The sequence below is a fragment of the Peromyscus leucopus genome, chromosome 1 (genome assembly GCF_004664715.2).
Source record: "Peromyscus leucopus breed LL Stock chromosome 1, UCI_PerLeu_2.1, whole genome shotgun sequence".
Lineage (NCBI taxonomy): Eukaryota > Metazoa > Chordata > Mammalia > Rodentia > Cricetidae > Peromyscus > Peromyscus leucopus.
The window spans coordinates 124,140,215-124,159,211 of NC_051063.1; the positions used below are offsets into that span (position 1 = coordinate 124,140,215).

At 51.3% G+C, this 18,997-nt stretch overlaps 1 long non-coding RNA gene across 1 annotated transcript; it reads left to right on the forward strand.

Annotated features, from left to right (window-relative positions):
• The first annotated feature begins 837 nt into the window (after positions 1-837).
• LOC119086428 lies at positions 838-12,537 on the forward strand. Its single transcript, XR_005089716.1, has 3 exons — positions 838-930; positions 6,085-6,267; positions 12,449-12,537. It is a non-coding gene; the product is annotated as an uncharacterized LOC119086428 (long non-coding RNA).
• The last annotated feature ends 6,460 nt before the right edge of the window (positions 12,538-18,997 follow it).

Consider the following 18,997-nt stretch of genomic DNA (forward strand, 5'->3'; position numbering starts at 1 on the left):
AGCCTCAGGAGAGAGCGACACGAACTCTTCCCTGTGGTGTACCGTCTGCTGCACTGTGAGGGCGGCTCAGCATTCCTGACACGGAGAGGTGACAGGCAGGCCCGGAGCTCAGAAGCTATGAATCATCTCTGCAGACCCAGAAAATCATGGACCCCCCGCCCCACCTGGAAGTTCCCATCAGGCAGGTACTGTTCAGTTTTTTGAGATGATCTCATGTAGCCCAAGCTGTCCTGGAACTGAGGGTAATCTTGAACTTCTGAATCTCCTGCCTCTACCTTCCAAGGGCTGGAATTACGGGTGTGCACCTGGTGTTGTGAGATGCTGGGGTCGAACCCAGAGCTTCGGACGTGCCAGGCACTCTACCAGCCGACCTGCATTCCCAGTCCCATGTTGCTCTCACCGAAGGCCGGCTCTCTGCCAGATGTTTATCTCATCTGAGAGGTCCGTACAGTGTTGCCATTTTACAAATAAGGAAACTGAGGCAAAGAGCGGAGACTAGTTCACATAGCTGGAGGTTGGCAGGGCCATCTGGCTCCTAAGTTTTCCATCTTCCATCTCTGTCTTCGGCTAGGCAAGGTGGAGTTAAGCAGAGCGGGGAGGCTGAGTGGAGAATATAGGACACTCCCAGCTACAAGGTTTGTGGCAGCCCCATGGACATGAAATCAGCAACTGGGAAATCTGTATCCATGGGGGTACAAGAGCAGCCCCCCATGAGTACCTCCATGGAACCTCACCCTTGCTGTGGGATGGCCTTCTGTATACTGTGAATGTGTGTTGCTCTCACTGGTTGATAATAAGACAGTTTTGGCCAATGGCGAGGCAAGATAAGGTTAGGCAGTACAATCAACTGAGGAAGGAGATGAAGAAGAGCGGAGTCAGGATAGACATCATCAGCCAGCTGCCGAGGAAGCAAGACATGTAGAAAATGAGGTAGGTAACAAGACACGAACCACGTGGCAAAGCATAAGTAAGAACTATGGGTTAATTTAAATGTAAAAGCTAGTTAGTAATAAGCCTGACCTATCGGCCAAGCATGTATAACCATTATTAAGCCTCCAAATCAATTATTTTGGAAGCGGCTTCTGGGTATTTGGGAGTTGCTGGCAGGACAGAAACCTCCATTTATACACCTTTGTTGCTGTTGTTTTGGTTGTTTTTTTTTTTTGTTTTTGGTTTGTTTGTTTGTTTGTTTTGAGCAGGGTTTCTCTGTGTAACAGCCCTGGCTGTCCTGGAACTCACTCTATATACCAAGTTGGCCTTGAATTCACAGAGATCTGCTTGCCTCTGCCTCCCAAGTGCTGGGTTCAAAGGTGTGTGTCGCCATTGCCAGGCTACTTGAAGTCTTTTGCCGGGAGAAGCCATGCTCTGATAGCTACCCTATGTCCCGTGCTTGCTGGTATGTGTAGGAGAATTGAAGAGGCCAGGCCCTAGCCAGCCCCTCACCCGGGACTGACTCAGACTCACCGCAGAGCAGGTTCCCAGGAGCTGACTTCAGAGGCATGAGTAGGCTTTCTTGTCACGAGAGTAGTTTGCCTTGGCCTCAGAGAGCAGTCATGGGTGCCAGCCTTGAGTGCTGAGAAACACAGCTGTGGAGGCCGACTGTCACCAGAGCAGCTGAGTGAGCCTAGCTTAGCCTTTTGGGAGAAGCCTGGCCCTGGCTCTTCAGGGGGCCCAAGGATCCCAAGGAGATGGACCTCGATCTGGACTCCTGGTGGCCTTACATCTGAAGCCAGTCCCCACTGGGGCTCGCGGCAGTGACTGTGGTTTGCTCCCTCCACCAGTTGGGGCCTCTAGGCTCCGTGGACATTCCTGGGGCTCCCCCTGTGCCAGCATCGCTGTGTATCTCCATCCAGCCCTGGCATCCCGGGAGCTCACGAGAACAGCGCATGCGTTGCTCTCGTCTGTCCAAAGCCTGGACCGAGCAGACGAGGAGGAAGAGGATCCGCGAGACGGCTCTGTGGGTAAAAGCACTTACTGCCAACGGCCTGAGTCAGATCCCCAGAAACCAACCAAAGGCCAGACACAGTAGCGCTGGAGTCAGTAACCCCAAGAGTCTGTAACCCCATTATGCCCTCAGGAGATGGGAGACAGACCCGGGAGGGGCTCCTGAAGCTGGCTTGGCTACAAAGCCTCAAACGCGGTGAAAGTGAAGACTGACACCCCAAGACTGTCCTCTGACCTCCCCACTAGCAGCAAGACACATACACACCTGCATCCGCACACACGAGCGTGTGCACTCACACACACTCAGCCTAGAGGCTGAGGGGCCTCGCTGGCTGTGGTCTCTCACGCTGGCCGAGTGAGGGAAGCCATTGCCAGTCTCTTCGAATGCTGCGTGGATTAGACAATGTTCTTAGATGCGGAGCCCGGGTTCTTTTGCATTTGCTTTGGTTTTTGGATACCACTGCCTTGTCTGGTGTGGTCCTCGATATATAGCCCAGGTTAGCCTTGATCGCGTAGCAGTACTGCCTGAGTGTGGGATTACAAGCGTGTATCACTATGCTGAGCCCTTTAGTTTCTGTATTGACTTTCACATCAGCAATGTTTATTAGATGATGTAAGAGCGCCTGTGTCTAGGACTAGCAATTTATTTTATGTTTTGAGACAAGGGCTCATGTAGCCCAGGCTAGCCTCGAACTCACTAATTAGGCAGAGGATGGCTTTGAACTCCTGATCCTCTTCCCTGTACACAAGAGCTGGGATCTGGCAGACTGTACCACAGCTGGCCACATACTCAAGCTTTAAGGAAGAAGATGCATCCCCAAACAGACCAGTTTTTCCTGAAAATGAGATTCCAATCTGCCTGAGTCAACACACTAAGAAAGTCCTTAATCCTTTGGAAAAACATCCTGAAGAGGCTGGGGTATAGCTTTGTGGCAAAAATCCTTCCTGGTTCCTGCAAAAGGCCGTGGGTCGCTCTCTAGTTAACCCGGCACTTGTCTCTCTCCCTCCACCCCTCTCTTTTTTTTATTGAAAAAAATGTTTGTATTGATCACAATTTCCCCTCCCCGTACCCCCCGAGACCCTTCCCACCCGCCCGATTCCATGCCCTTTCTTTCTCTCTTTAGAAAGCAAACAGGCAAACAAATAACATTAAAACACACACAACCCATAAAAACACAAAATCAGAAATCATAATATACAAGCAAAACACCAATAAGACAAAAAAAAAATTCCCAAACAAAGCAATATGAGACCCAGAATCTGCAAAAACACTGAGTGTGCTTTACGTTGACTGTCTCCTGCTGGACTAATAGACCCCGTGAGACTCCCCTGGGGAAAATAATTTTCCCTTTGTAAAGTGTCAATTGCAGATAGCTTCTTGGCTAAGGGAGGGAGCTGTGGTGATATTGTGTCCCCCGATATATTGTGTACCCTAGTAAACTTATCTGGGGTCAGAGAACAGAACAGCCACTAGATTGGACATAGAGGCCAGGCAGTGGTGACACACACACCTTTAATCCCAGCACTTGAGATCTCATGTCTTTGCTTGGGAAGGACACACGCCTTTAATCCCAGGAAGTGATATGGCAGGACACAGAAAGGTATATAAGGCATGAGGACCAGGAACTAGAGGCCTTTTAAGCAGTTCAGCTGAGATTCCTTCCCAGTGAGGACTCAGAGGCTTTCAGTCTGAAGAAACAAGATCAGCTGAGGAGTTGGCGAGGTGAGGCTGGCTGTAGCTGGTCCTGTCTCTCTGATCTTTCAGAATTTACCCCAATATCTGCTACCGGGTTTTCTATTAGTAAGACTGTTTAGTAGTTTGAGTTACAGGGAGTCTGTGTCCACGTGCCCTCTCAGTGCTGGGACCCTGTCCGGCTTGAACCTGTGCAGGTCCTGTGCATGCTGCCACAGTCTCTGAGTTCATATGTGCATCAGCCCTGTTGTGTCTGGAGGACACTGTTTCCTTGGAGTCCTCCATCCCCCTGACTCCTATAATCTTTCTTCCTCCTCTTCTGCAAAGCTCCCTGAGCCTGAGGAAAGGACTTGGATGAAGCCATTCTGTTTAGGGCTGAGTGTTCCAAAGTCTCTCACTCTCTGCACACTGTCCAGTGGCGGGTCTCTGTTAGTTCCCATCTACCACAACAGGACGCTTCTCTGATGGCGGCTGAGCAGGGCACTGATCGACGGGTACAGCAATGTCATCAGGAGTCATTTTACTGCATTGGTCCTTTAGCAGAACAATAGTGTTTGGTTTCCCCTTAGGCCCGTAGCTTATCCAGCCTCAGGTTCTTGGCCACCTGAGCAGTGTCAGGCATGGGTTCCATCATGGAGTGGGCCTTAGATCCAATCAGACAGTGGTTGGCTACTCCACGGCGTCTGTGCTGCTATGACATCAGTGTATCTTAAAGGCAGGTCACCGTTGGGGGTCAAAGGGCTTGGAGCTGGGCTGGTGGTTATCTTCCTCCTCTGGTAGCATGCAGGGTGCCTGCCAGGACCAGGAACACTAGTCAGTGGGGTGAAGGTGCTAATTAGGCACCTGCTGGACTTCTCCGTGTCCATGGAGATACGTAAGTGTTGTCTTTAGCAATAAAGCCTTACCATCCATCAGTTCATGGAGTGCAACCAACAGCCTTGGCAATAGCCTGAGAGGTTTGGGGTTCCTATGGGGCCCCTCTGGCCAATGACTCAACAAGATGTAACCCTTTCCCCACACAGGAGATTTCAGTTGGTGGTAAATGATGTCTAGTTGGGGCGTTGTCTCCCTGTTATTTGGTGACCCCGTTTCTTTCATGCATGTACATGGTTTAGGACGCTACAATAACAGTGGGTCTCCATATGACCCCAAACGGCCCTTAGTGTTAGTTGCCCCTCCCGTATTCCCTCTTTACCCCTCTCTTCCTTCCCCCTCCCCACCTAGTCTCACTTTGTAGCCTTGGCTGTCCTCAAGTTCATGGTGATCCTCCTGCCTCAGCTTCCTAAGTACTGTACAGACAGGCATTCGCCACCACCCCTGGCGGAGTCATTTTCTTCTGTTCTGTTTCCTTGTCCACATCTTCCTGATTCACACTGCTGTTTCGAAGCAGGGCCTGCCGTTCTCTTCTGAATAGTGGAGGCTGCCGCTCCTAATGATTCACACCTAAATCTGTCTGTTAACGCTGATTTCAGACACAGGGTCACAGTGTCCCCTCCCCGCCTCCCCTCTCCTCTTGGTGAGTTTTGTCCGACCTGTGCACAGGGTGAAGTCACTCAGCAAAACAGATCATGGCTTGTGGTGACTCATGCCAGCAACCCCGGCACTGGGAGAGCAGAGGCAAGCAGATCACAAGTCACAGGCCAGCCTGAGCTACACAGTGAGTTCAAGACCACCTTGGGCTGTAGGAGAGGACTGACCGAGTTCCTGAGAGGAAAAGGAAGCGGTGTGCCTGATGTTAGCTGCATCATGACTACTCATGAGACAGGAACTGTCATTTACTGAGTTCCTGCGTTTGCTCACACAGTCACACACGACCTTCGGTGACTGGAGGAGGCCCTGGCAGAGAAAGAGGCAGAGGAGGCTGTAATTATTCAGGAGGTGAAGTCACTGACCCGGGCCTTACTGCTGGCGAGTGGGCCAGCGTTCTCGGACCTAGGGCTGGGCCCCGAGAGAACAAGCTAGCCTATACAGCAGCAGGCACTTAGAGACTAATTTTTTGTTTGTTTTTCATTTTTCTAGACAGAGTGTCTCTGTGTAGCTCTGACTGTCCTGGAACTTGCTCTGTAGAGGAGGCTGGGCTCGAACTCAGAGATCCACCTGCCTCTGCCTCCTGAGTGATAGGATTAAAGATGTGCGCCACCACCACCGGCTTGATGTTTTACTTGTTTATGTGGATGGGTGTTTTGCATGCATGCATGCCTATGTAACACATGAACACATACCCAAGGAGGCCAGAAGAGGGCACCAGATCACCTGGAACTGGTTGTTAATTGCTGCCTAGGAGCTAGGAATCGGGTCCCAGACCTCTGGAAGAGCAGCCAGTGCTCTCAACCTCTGAGCCATCTCTCCAGCCCCTTTAGTGGACTTTTAAAAGTGATATCCCCAACTCCCATCATCCCCCACAGCTTTCCTGTCTCAGCTGATCACCCTCCCATCCTCCCATTTAGGTCCGAACCAAGGAGTCATCTTTGAGTCTGAGTTTGGCCTCACCCCATTGGACCCTTCCCTCTTCTGTAGCCACATCTACCTACCATCTGCATTCATGGCTGCTCACTGCTCAGCTGGATACTACAGCAGTCACCAAATGGAAAGATGACTGCTGGGTCCTGGCCTCCTCTGGCCAGTCTGCTGTAGGTCACAGCGCCCTCCCCACCCTTTCCTCTCTTAGTGTCTTCCAGTGATGCTGGATGTGGCTGCACAGGCTTGAAATCCGGGCACTCCCACGAGGGAGGGGGCTCAGCAGACAGAGGTGCCTGCCAACAAAGCCTGCCAACCCGAGTCCCAGCCTCAGAACCCACGAAGTGGAAGGAGGGTGGCGAATAGAAGTTGTTCTCGAATTTCACATAAGCACCGTGGCACCTGCATGCATGCAAGCCCACAAAGGCACACTCCGGTTAGCTAGCAATTAATGAAAAATGGAGTCCCAACACCAGAGACACAAAGGCCCAAGGATCACAAGTTCAAGGCCATCCTGGGCTACACCCTGTCTCAAAAAACAACCAAACGGGGTTGGAGAGATGGTTAAGAGCACTTTTGCTCTTTGGAGGACTGGGATGTGGTTCCTAGCACCCACGTGCTGGCTCACTACCATCCATAACTCCAGTTCCAGCTGATTCAGCACTCTGGCCTCCAAGGGCACACACGGTGCATACATATGTTCAGGCAAAATGTTCAAACACAGACACACAAATCTATTTTAAAGTTTAATTTAGAACAAGGCCAGTGAGATGGCTGAGGGTAGGGTGGTGGAATGGGGGCGTGATAAAAGCATCATCTGGGAGCCTGGTGACCTCAGTTGGATCCCCAGATCTCATGTAATGGCAGAAGGAGAATACCAGCTCCAAAGAAATGACCTATGACCTCTGCCCTCTGCCCTAGCCCTCTGGAGCACACATGCCCCACATCATGCACACATAATCATATATAAATAATTTTTTTCTTTTGCTCTTTTTTTAAAAAATGGCTTTTCTTTTCTTTTTTTTTTTTTTTTTTTTTTTTTTGGTTTTTCGAGACAGGGTTTCTCTGTGTAGCTTTGCACCTTTCCTGGAACTCACTTGGTAGCCCAGGCTGGCCTCAAACTCACAAAGATCCGCCTGCCTCTGCCTCCCGAGTGCTGGGATTAAAGGCGTGCGCCACCACCGCCCGGCTCTTTTCTTTTTTTAAAAAGATTTATTTATTTATTTATGTATACAGTGTTCTGCCTGCCTGTAAGTCTGTAGGCCAGAAGAGGGCACCAGATCTCGTTATAGATGTTTGTGAGCCACCATGTGGTTGCTGGGAATTGAACTCAGGACCTCTGGAAGAGCAGTCAGTACTCTTAACCTCTGAGCCATCTCTGTAGCTAGAGTTTTCCTGCCTTGCCCACAGTCAGGACAAATCTCTGTCACCCGCCAGTCCCACAGCCGCTCAGACCCAACCAAGTAAACATAGAGACTTATATTGTTTACAAACTGTATGGCCGTGGCAGGCTTCTTGCTAACTGTTCTTATAGCTTAAATTAATCCATTTCCATAAATCTATACCTTGTCATGTGGCTTGTGGCTTACTGGCATCTTCACATGCTGCTGGTCATGGTGGCGGCTGGCTGTTTCTCTCACTCAGCCTTCCACTTCCCAGAATTCTCCTCTCTCCTTGTCCCACCTACTTCCTGCCTGGCCACTGGCCAATCAGTGTTTTATTTATTAACCAATCAGAGCAATTTAACATACAGACCATCCCACAGCACATCTCTCCAGCCCTAAAAATGGCTTTTCTTTTTTTTTTTTTTTTTTTGGTTTTTCGAGACAGGGCTTCTCTATGTAGCTTTGCGCCTTTCCTGGAGCTCACTTGATAGCCCAGGCTGGCTTCGAACTCACAGAGATCCGCCTGGATCTGCCTCCCAAGTGCTGGGATTAAAGGCGTGCGCCACCACCGCCCGGCTTAAAAATGGCTTTTCAAGACAGGGCTTCTCTGTGTTTCCCTGGCTGTCCTGGAACTCACTCTGTAGACGAGACTGGCCTCGAATTCAGAGACCCACCTGCCTCTGCCTCCTGAGAACCAGACTAAAGGCGTGTGCCACCACTGCCTGTCTTATAAATAACATTTAAAAATAAATAAATGCAAGGTAAAAGAACAGTAATGAAGATTTTAGGAGATGATGACCAGCCAGCAACAACCAGGTTTTTGGTGCCTGGTAGGACCCACTGGGAGACGTTCGTTTTCTTCTAAGACTCCCTCAAGAAAGCAGTCCAGACACCCTCCCGCTCACCAAGTAGCAGACAGGCAGGTGCCAGTGTGCCCCATTAGATATTTAATCTTTTTAAAGAAAATAAGACGGAAAGGCCTTGGCATCCGGCTCTGAAGAGAAGGCGTGGGGCGGGCACAGGCACGGAACGGTGCCAACACAATTCACCATATGACAGGCAACTCCAACTACCAGGGGAAGACAGACGTTCATAATGGAGTCGGGGCAAGTGGTGGTCCATATGGGAAGAGTAAAATTAGCTCCTTCCCAACTCCAGGTGGGTTCGGGGCTCACATGTGAATAACAAAACTTTAATTCAGAGAAGAAAATGCAGGAGCATATTCTTATGCTCTCCCGGTAAGAAGTAATCTTTTTAAAGTGCACTTGAACTTACCGCACTCACAAAGAAAGGCGGGAGCTTTCTAGGTGTGCCGCTTGATAAGATTTTGTAGAGTAAATCCAGCTGTGCACTCAGCAGACAACGTGACCAGCACCCCCCTCAGCCCCCTTTGATGGCAGAAGATTGTCTCAGGCATGGGGCTGTGGGTGGAGCTCAGCAGGGTAGGCCTGGGGGTGTTGCTCAGTAGGAAGGCACATGTTTATCTTGTGCAAGGTTCTGGGTTCAATCAAGTACCTTCCCAAAAAAGAAAAGAAATCACAGCATGTGGGAGGTAGGTGCAGGAGGATCGGGAGGTCAAGGTCATCCTTGGCTACATAGGGGGTTCAAGGCTAGCCTGGGGTACATAAGGCTCTTTAAAAAAAAAAAAAAGCCAGGGGTGGTGTCACGTGCCTTTAAGCCTAAGGGAGGCAATGACAGGCAAGTCCCTGACTTTGAGGCCAGCCTGGTCTATAGAATGAGTTCCAGGACAGCCAGCACTACACAGGGAAACCCTATCTTGAAAAGCCAAAAAACAAACAAACAAAAAACCAGTTTAAATGCCTGGGTTCAGTGGGTAGATTACTTGTATAACAGACAGGAAGCCCTGGCTCCGTGCTCAATGAAGCAAGAACAGAGTGGTGATCACCTGAAATCCCAGTATTTGGGAGGTAGAGACAGGAGAATCAAAAGTTCAGGGCCAGCCTCTGCTACTGAGCTAAAGGCCGGCCTGGGATACTTGAAATCTTGTCTTGATGTGGAATGTCTTTCTGTACACTGTGACTATGTGTTGCTGCCATTGGTGAATAAATAAAGCTGTTTTGGCCTATGGCAAGATAGGATGGAGCCAGGCAGGAAATCCAAGCAGCCATACAGGGAGAAGAAGGGCAGAGTCAGGGGCAGAAGCCAACAGCCACCTGAGGAGTAAGATGCCAGCAGACCCATAATGCCACAGACACATGACAATACATAGATTAATAGAAATGGGTTAACCTAAGTTGTAAGAGGTAGGTAGTAATAAGCCTGAGCCATCAGCCAAACATTTATAATTAATATAAACCTCTGAGTGATTATTTTATAAGTGGCTGCAGACGGGGTGAGACGCAGAAAAGCCTCCAGCTACAACGTCTGGAAAAAAAAAAAAGTAAAAATAGGCCAAAGAAACATGGACAGGGCTTCAGATGATGCTCTGATTGGGTTCCCAGCACTCACATGATGGTTCCAGGGGACTCCACACCCTCTTCTGGCCTCCCAGGACACCAGGCATGCATGTGGTGTACAGACATACATGTAGGCAAAACACCCATACACATAAATAAAGTAAGTCAATGCTTGTTTGTTTTTAAAGGAACAAGAACATTTAACTTTTAGCCTGGCATAGTGGTGTATACCTGTAATAGCCCTCATGGGCCAAGTAGTAAGTTCTAGGCCAGTCTAGGCTAAGTAATCTCAAACAGCAACAGAATCAACAACAAAATTATTTAATTCTTCAACAGTAACAAAAAACTGATTTTTTTTTTTTTTTTTTTTTTTTTTTTTGGTGCGGGGAGGTAAGACCAGGCTGGCCTTGAACTCACAGAGATCCACCTGCCTCTGCCTCCCATGTGCTGCGACTAAAGGTGTGTCCCACCACCACCCGGTAACAAAAAAATGATTTAAGTAAGGTTAAAAAGGCACATCCTGATAAAAGATTTGCAGCACACCTGGTCGACAGGACACTGGAATACAGAAACAGGTGACGTGTCCATGTAAGGAGCAGACACATGCAAAGCTCGGATGCAGCACACGGGCTCAGCATGCACAAGGCTCCGGCTCAACCCACAGCCCCAGAACAGCACTCATGAACAAATGAAAAGTGAAATCCAGTTCTCAGCAGGACGACCCAGCAGGCACAGGCTCTGGGAGCTGAATCAGGGCCCTTGGGGAGGGAGGAGACCTCTCCTCACCAAAGGCTGGCCCGGAAAAGTGAGACTGCCCAAACCTTGAGGTCAGGAAGAAAAGGAAAATGTTTGTCTTCTCTCTCCCTATTTTTTAATCTTTCTTTTTCTGTTTGTGTGTGTTTAAATTTTATTTTATTATTATTGTTAGTCTGTGGGGGTGTGAATGTGTGGAGGGTGAGTATGGGGGGGTGAATGTGTGTGTGAGTATGTGAGGGGTGGTGTGTGTGGGTGTGAGTATGTGGGAGGTGAACGTGGGGGGCGTATGTGGGGGGATGAATGTGGGGGTATGTGTGGGTGGGAGCCCATCCATACCCCCCACAGCATCGGCGTGTAGGCCTCTTCTGGAAGTCACTCCTCTGCCTCCACTGTAGCACCATAATTAGGCCGGGTCTTCACTCTCACTAGGTTGGAGTCTTTCACAGAGCTACAGCCAACCTTCTCCGTCTTTTTCCTTTTGAGGCAGGGTCTCATTAAGCCGTGCATCAACTTTGTAGCTCGGACCTCTTCCTGCCTCGGCTTCCCAGGTGTCCGGGTTGCAGGCCTGAGCCCCCCAGTTGGGCTCTGTGCCCTTTCCTGTGCCTCGCTCTCCCCCTCTGCCTAAGCCTCTCCTCACAAAGGCCTGGACCGGGTTGGGCAGGAGCCGCCTCACTGACCTCCCTAGCCCTGGTTTCTCCACCCCGCACATGGCCTCTAAGGCCGCTTCTGTAATCACAGGACTTTCTTGGCCAAAGCCCGGTGGTTTCTGACCTGAAGCAGGAACTCTCCTGGCTTCCCATTCAAGAGAGTCAAACACTGACTTACAGGTTCTCGGGTCAGCCCTTTGAGGGAAGCCATTCTTAGGGCCACAGCTGGAATCCCCAAGGCTCCTTCACAAACATGGCTGGCTACTAGTGCTGGTGACAACCAGCAGAGATCACTGAGCATCAGCTGGACATCTCTGTGCCGTGGGACCTGGGCCTCCTCACCGCAACGAAGAGGGTTCAAACACCAAGCATGGGCCAGAGGTGGATACTTACCTTTGGAGGCCAAACAGGATTGATTCTGCCATATTTCATTGGACAAGCAGCCACTGGGCCAGCTCCACTGCAAGGGGAGGAAAAACAGGCTCCACCTCGTGAAGAGGCAGAAATAGGGAACAGTGCCCGGGACAGGATGCACTTCTGGGGCCATTCTGAGGTAGTGGACACTGCACTAGATTAGGATTTCACCCGGAGTCTGCTGTGGCACGATCCTAGAACATCTGTACGTGAGTCCTGCCCCATCCTTACCGGGCAGGGACCCTTTTGTTGATTTCTGAGGGCCTTCCTACGTAGCTTTGGCCAGCTTCATCCTATGAAGCTTGATCCTTCTCCAGCCTCTGCCTCTCCAGTGCTGGCCTTATAGGCAGCCTCTCCCCTCCCACCCCCGAAGAAGTCTTTTCAAGTTGTTAGACTGGAGGAGGTGTCTTTACCTGCCAAGTAGAGATACAGACAGCCGCACCCAAAGAACTGTCCCCGCCCAAAGGTCAAGAGCCCTGCCAGTCTCGGCAAGTGCAGACCATGGAGGGAACTGCTGGCCTCAGGTCAGTCACCAGCGCTCTGTCCGGGCAGATCTGCCTTACCCAAGCTACTTCAGAACTGTGTGGAGTGGGAGAGTCCCGGACAGGGGCCACATCTGTGGCCACAGCGTGATGACCGAGGTCTGAGAGGGAGGGGACCGTACAGGTGGGGACACAGGCGTCTCTGTTGAACTTTCTTCTCACCTTTTCCTGCCTTCTCTCCACACCTTCCCAGGCCTCAGGGACCGTTCAGAGAGCCACATCCTCCTAAGTCCTCCAAAGGACTCTGACTCAGCAGGGACCAAGTGAAGCAAAGGATGTGGGGAAAACGTCACCTTTGCTGGTCACCATCCTTCCTTCTGGCCCAGTTCCCCAGATACCTTTGATACGAGGAGACCGAGGTCTCCTCCGGTGACTGGGAGGTTTTCCAAGGAAGCTGACCCTGAGCATGGACCCGCCCCACCCTCGGCTGACGTCTTTAGATACAAGGACGCCTGCTGAGGTCACAGCTGCAGTCCAGCCCCGAGGCCTCATCACCTGGCTCCACAGTGGGAGCGGGGCTGGGTTTTCTGAGCCCTTGCCTTGTATGTTCAAGGCTCTGGGTCCCTGATGGGGCGGGATGGAAGATGGTGGGTGGAGCACAGGCCGTGTTTATTGAGCTATTGGAATTTTTGTGTGTTTGTGTGTGTATGTGGATCAGGGTCTCACTGTGTAGCCCTGCTGGAACTTGGCATTAGACCAGGCTGGCCTGCTATTCTGACTTTTTTTTTTTTTTTAATGCAAATCATTGTTAGGAAGAAAAAGTTTGACAGAAGAAAATAAGATCCAGTCTCAAGCCTTCGCCAAGCAACAAGAAGCCCAGGTTCCTGTTTGTTTTTCAGGGTCGGGAATAGGCCCCAGCACCTCGCACGTGCTGGATAATTGCTCTCGACTGGGCTACTGCTCCATAACGTAGGACGAAAAGGAACAGCAGCTGGTGATAACATGCACGGCAGAAAGGAATCTCAGATCCACACTCCAAGAACAAATAGCAGATAACTAGGCCTGGTAGGGAATACAGACCTAACTCAAAGACATTGGGGAGGCTGGGGCAGAAACACGAGCTCATGGTCCAGCCTGGGCAACTTAGAGAGACCCTGTCTAAAAAGAAAAATAAGTAAATCGATATAAACAACAACAAAACATCCTCCCTCCCCTCCCCAGAGCCTCCCATTCCTCTCTGGTGATATGAGTGAGCATGTGGGACTGAGGACCTGCGAATGGCCAGGGGTACAGGTTGGGGCAGAATGGGCAGCTCTCCCCTGTTTCCAATTGGGAACATTTTGAGACTACCCACCCTGGTCCCAGAAGATACGAAGAATCCTCTCTGGAAAGACAGGAAAGAGAGGGGCCTCAACCACACACACACACACACACACACACACACACACACACACACACACACACGAACAACACTCTCCACCATTTCCCACATAGAGAAAAATTTTCTCACCCTCCAAGTTTGGCCGATGTATTCCGGCTCCGGTGTCTACTCAACAGGTGGGAGGTAGCAGTTCCCACAGGAAGATATGGGCCGCAGACTGGAGAAGTCTCCCAGTCAGCCATCTTGCCAACTGTCCTGTGTGAACACCTGGTGTGTGGCAGGCATCATGCCAAACGTCCTATAAAAGTGGTCCACCCCATTCTTGTGACATCGCTTCAGAGGGAGGTGCCATCCCCACTTAATGGATGAAGAAACTGAGGCTTCGCAAAGTTATTTCTGGGTCGGATTCCTCAGCAGCGGAAGATCAGGAATCTGAGGTAGAGATGACCTGTCCGCCGTGGGGACCACCCTAAGGCAAACGTGTTCAGCGGTGTTGAGTGCCATCTGTACCTGGAGGGTTAATCCAAGAGACTGGACACGTGTGTCACCCACGTCACACCCAGCAGAGACACCATTCTTGGTACTGTGGGATCAGCCTAGGACACAGGCCCTGAGGCTAGAGGTTCAAATGGACAGGAGGAGTCAGCTGCCCATCTGGGCTCTGGGCCTCCGAACATCTGTCCAGTGCTGCCCAACTGACTCATGGAACTGAGAAAGCCCAACTTTTATAAGGTCACTCAGGCACCCTGGGACTTCTTCACACCCCGCTTGTTGACATGGAGGGCTGGCATGGCATCCTCCGCTTGGCATGTCACACATTGGCACTTTCTCTTGGCCCCACCATCCTGACACCAAACCTCAGGCTTGGGCCACAGCTCCCAGCCTGCAAAACAAACAGGGCCTTGCTGCCTATCCCAGACTGGCCTGGAAGCCCCTGTGTAACTCGAGCTGACCTTGGGGTCACAGCAGCCCTCTCCCCTCAGCCTCCCAAGCCCTGGGTTTCTAGTCATGGGACACCACACCCAGGGCTCATGGGTCAATCCTGATAGAGCAGCAGGGGCTGTCTGGAACACTTTGGACAAAGGGTTCCGTCCCTCTTGGTGGGCTGACAATGCCTGCCTCAGGCTCCGATGAAGAAGTGATGACCGCGGCTGCGAATCTGCTTAGCTAGGATGCTCAGGTGGCCTGTTTCAGTGAACCCTCAAGAAGTTCCCCTAATGCTCCTCATAGGTGAGATGTCCCAGTAACCTATTTCTGTGAAGATGAGTCCTGAGGAAGAAGCTGCCTGGCGGGGATTTCTCATTGGTTCAGGCTTCCTGTAGCCACTTCCTGCCCCAGATAAGGGCCAGGGCCCACACTGGGGGTTATTCACGAGGTCACAGCCATTGTCTGGAGGCCTCCGTTCTGAGGACTCCTGTCATGGAGAGCAGCACTCTGAGGTCACCTCCTGACCTAGCAGTGTCCCCGCTTCCCATTACCTCAGCAAACACCCACTGTCAGAGATGCCATGCAAATTCAGACCTGGTTTAGGTGGCCGCCATGGCAGAGCACATGGCCTCCCTGGAGCAGATTCTGGTTTGGGTTTTCTTGTTTGTTTGAAGGTGTTGGGGACTGGAATCCTTTCTTCTGCTAGGCAAACACTCTATGCCCAGGCCACCAACAGCCCCATGAGGACATTTTAAAAGCAGAAAAGTGGGACTGGGGAGATGGCTCAGTCCTTAAAGTGTTTGCAGGGTCTGAGTCCACAATCCAGCACCAGGAAATAAAGGTGGTGTGACATGCCTGTTATCCCAGAACTCTGGAGCCAGAAGGCAGATCCTGAGGCTCTAAGCAGGAAACTCATGTGTTAATGAGAGGTCTTGTCTTAGTAAGACAAGCAACGATACCTCAGGTTAGCCTCTGGCCTCCACCCACACCTGGATGTGCATGCACACACCTCTCCCCCCACACACACACATTCTAAGCAGAACACTAGCGAGGTGTGGTGGCTCACCTGTAATCCCAGCACTTGAGATGCTGTGGCAGAGAGGCTACCTTTAGTTTGAGACCAGCCTGGACCATTAAAATGTTACACAGCAAAACCCTGTCTCAAACAAAATCTCAGAAACCTGAGTGGCACTAATGGTGGGATGTTAGGATGTGTAGTAGGTGGAGGAGGACCCGTTTGAGGCTTCCCGTGTCCATCAGGACTGCATTCCTCCAATAACCCGGGTTGGTGCACACGAAGGCTGGCGGCACCCCACCCGTGTCTGTTTGCTGAGCCCTGAGAAGGCCTCTACTGTTTCCTCGTGAGACAGTCTTGTTTGGCTGTGATGGGTGGGTCCACTCCACCCTGTTTCCCAAGCCTTCTGGGTCGTAGGGCTCCCCACCCAAGGGAAAAGCCTCATCTATGGTCTCAAATTTCCAGAGAATAACTCAGGAAAGGGGAGATGTTCTGCAAACTTCTAGAAGTTTCCTGAGCAGGGAATATATACATCGTGTGTGTGTGTGTGTGTGTGTGTGTGTGTGTGTGTGTGTGTGTGTGTGTGTTTTCAGAGACAGGGTTTCTCTGTGTTGCCCTGCCTATCCTGGAACTTGCTCTGTAGACCAGGCTGGCCTGGAATGTCCAGAGATCTGCCTGTCTCCACCTCCCAAGTGCTGGGATTACCTACCACTGCCTGGCTACTGATCAGGGAAATTTAATGTTCCTAATACTACCTCCATCTGACACATCTTTCCATAATCCCTCACCTAAAGGCCATTTGGTTTCCACTGAATGTCTCCAGCGAGCTCATCTGGAAGGATGGCAGAGTCTAGACATCTTTGGGGGTTTTGTTTGTTTGTTTGCTTACATTGGTATTTAGCCTGCATGTATGTGTGAAAATGTCAGAACTCCTGGAACTGGAGTTACAGACAGTTGTGAGCTGCCATGTGGGTGCTGGGAATTGAACCCAGGTCTCCTTTGGAAGAGCAGCGCTCTTAACCACTGAGCCATCTCTCCAGCCCCTTTGGTTTGGTTTTTGTTTGTCTGTTTGAGACAGGGTCTCCCTGACCTGGACCCCTTATGTAAACCAGACTAGCCTCTAACTCAGCTCTCTGCCTGCCTCTGCTTCCCAAGTGGGGGTGGGGGTGGAAGGTGGGGGCCACAGCAGTCAGCTTTGTTTTGTAGTTGTTTTGAGGGAGTCTCAGAGGCCAGGTTGGCCTCACACTTACTGTGTAGCTGAGGGTGATCTCGAACTCCTGATCTCCCTGTCTCTCCCTCCTGGGTGTTGGGACTACAGGCATACGCCACCATGCCTACCTTCTAGGCATTTTCTACTTCTTTGTGTTTTTATGTAGAAACAAGTTTTCTGCTGTGAAATTATTCATTCAGCAAATATTGATGCACTGTCTACTGGGTGACTGGCACATTTCTAGTCATTAGAGATACAGCAGTGAAGAAAACAGAGCAACCTCTGCCTGCCTGGACCTGATATTCTAGTCGGGAAAGAAAGGTAATAAGCAAACAAAGAGTCTACAGTGCGTCCAGTGACGGAAAATGCTGGGGGAAAGCGAAGCGATGAAGGCGGCCCACGGACCATGCACACTTTTTAACACACAGAAGTTAAAAATGGGGACAGGAGAGAAGCGTTCAGAAAGATAGGAGGGTGCAGGCACCCGGGTATGAAAGAAGAGAGCCGTGGCAAAGGTAGGGCCGGTGCGAAGGCCCTGCGGTGGGAAGGTGGCTGGACAGACAGAGAAACAGCAGGGTCGCCAGTGTGGCCCGGCACGGTGTAAATAAGGTAGGGTGGGCACAGGCGTGAGGACCGTGGCGTCTGCACAAAAGATGCTTTTGTTCGTTTGTTTGTTTTTAAGTAGGGAACGTTCAGACTCTAGCAGAGACCAGACCCAGATGAAAGAATCGGAACCCCTCCCCATACACACCCTGCTCACCCCAAGTCAAGTGACGGTTCTGCTAGGAACTGCAAGGTGGGGCCACTTACCTGAGCTCTGCTCGTGGTTGACACGTTCCTCGAGCTACCCGGAGCTTGGCTTCTACCGCTGACTATGTTAGTCCAGGAAGAGCACAGACAGACTGCCGTGTGGGGCGCAGGCTGGAGCAGGGGTGCTACCTGGCCTCGTCAGACAGCGGGAGTTGGTGGGCATCCTCAGACCTGCCCTGCTCTGTGTCCTTGAGCTCTGTGGTCCTTTCCCGGAGTCTCTTGCCTCGAGAGGCAGTGCAGGGGTCTGGGACTCAGCCTGTGTCTGGGTGACCTTCGTGGACAACTACCCACCCGGGGCTGTCGCTCAGGAAGGCGGCAACCAGCCCCTATGGTAAATCCCCACTAGGTCATCCGTCTTGGGACTGGAACCAGGGGTCTGCTTGATGCCAGGAAACCCAATGACACTCAGGTCTGCCTGTGACTCGGGACACGGGTTTGGCTAGAGGACCCGACTCCAGGCCTGCTTGGCTACCCGGTGCCTCTTCTGGAGACGGAGTTCCAGCTTCCGGTGCCAACAGGCCCGGAACAGGGAATAAGCAAAGGGCAGAAGGAGCAGAGGAGGTGGGGGAGCGAGGGGGGCAGGAGGGGAAGAGTGGGTGCTGCCAGGGAACAATGGCCGTGAGTGTGCTTTTCTGTGGGGGTATGTGCACGTGTGTGTGTGTGTGTGTGTGTGTGTGTGTGTGTGTGTGTGTGTATGTGTGTGCGTGTGTGCGTGCGCGCTGAGGGCCAGGCAAGTGCTCTGCCACTAAACTACATACGCCCAGCGCGACATACTCTCCTCTTGAGCATTGCCAGCCCCAAGCCCAGGCTGGCCTGCCAAGGACTCTGCAAGATCATCCAGAACCCTCGGTCCTTTGCCAGTACCCGACACAGAGTCATTGTGACAGTCATGGACAGGGGCCATTATCTTCTAAATGGCATTTGCAGGGTGTGTGTTTGCTCACTTTGAGGAATCCAGGTCACATGGGCACCCTTAAAGGTGAAGTGCTCTGACCCAGGACAGCAGGGAGGAAGTACTCCAGGAGTCCAGGCTCCGTCCAAAGGGGTCATGACCACCTTGCTTCCCTTCATCCACTGCCTCAGGCCCGGTTCATTCCAGGTCTGGCCAGAGGGAGCTCCCGTTGCCGGGAACCGATGGCAAAGACCATGGTTGGGTCCCCAGAGTTAGACTAACAGCTTCAAACTGTGACATCATTTCCTAAACAGGTACCTTTGGCAAGTTATTCAGTGCCCCTAAGACGGAGCAGAGTTCTCAGTCTTTGGGTTACCAGGAAGAAAGGTGGTTTATTGGTGGGTCTGGGGGTTGAACGCAGAGCTGTGTCCCTGCTAGGCCAGCTCTGCCCCTGAGCTATAGTACATCCTCAGCCCCCTCTTGTTACTTTGAGATAAGGTCTCATTAAGTTGCCCAACCAAGAATTTGCAAACTTTTTAGCTTACCTTCCCATGTAGTTGAGATTTC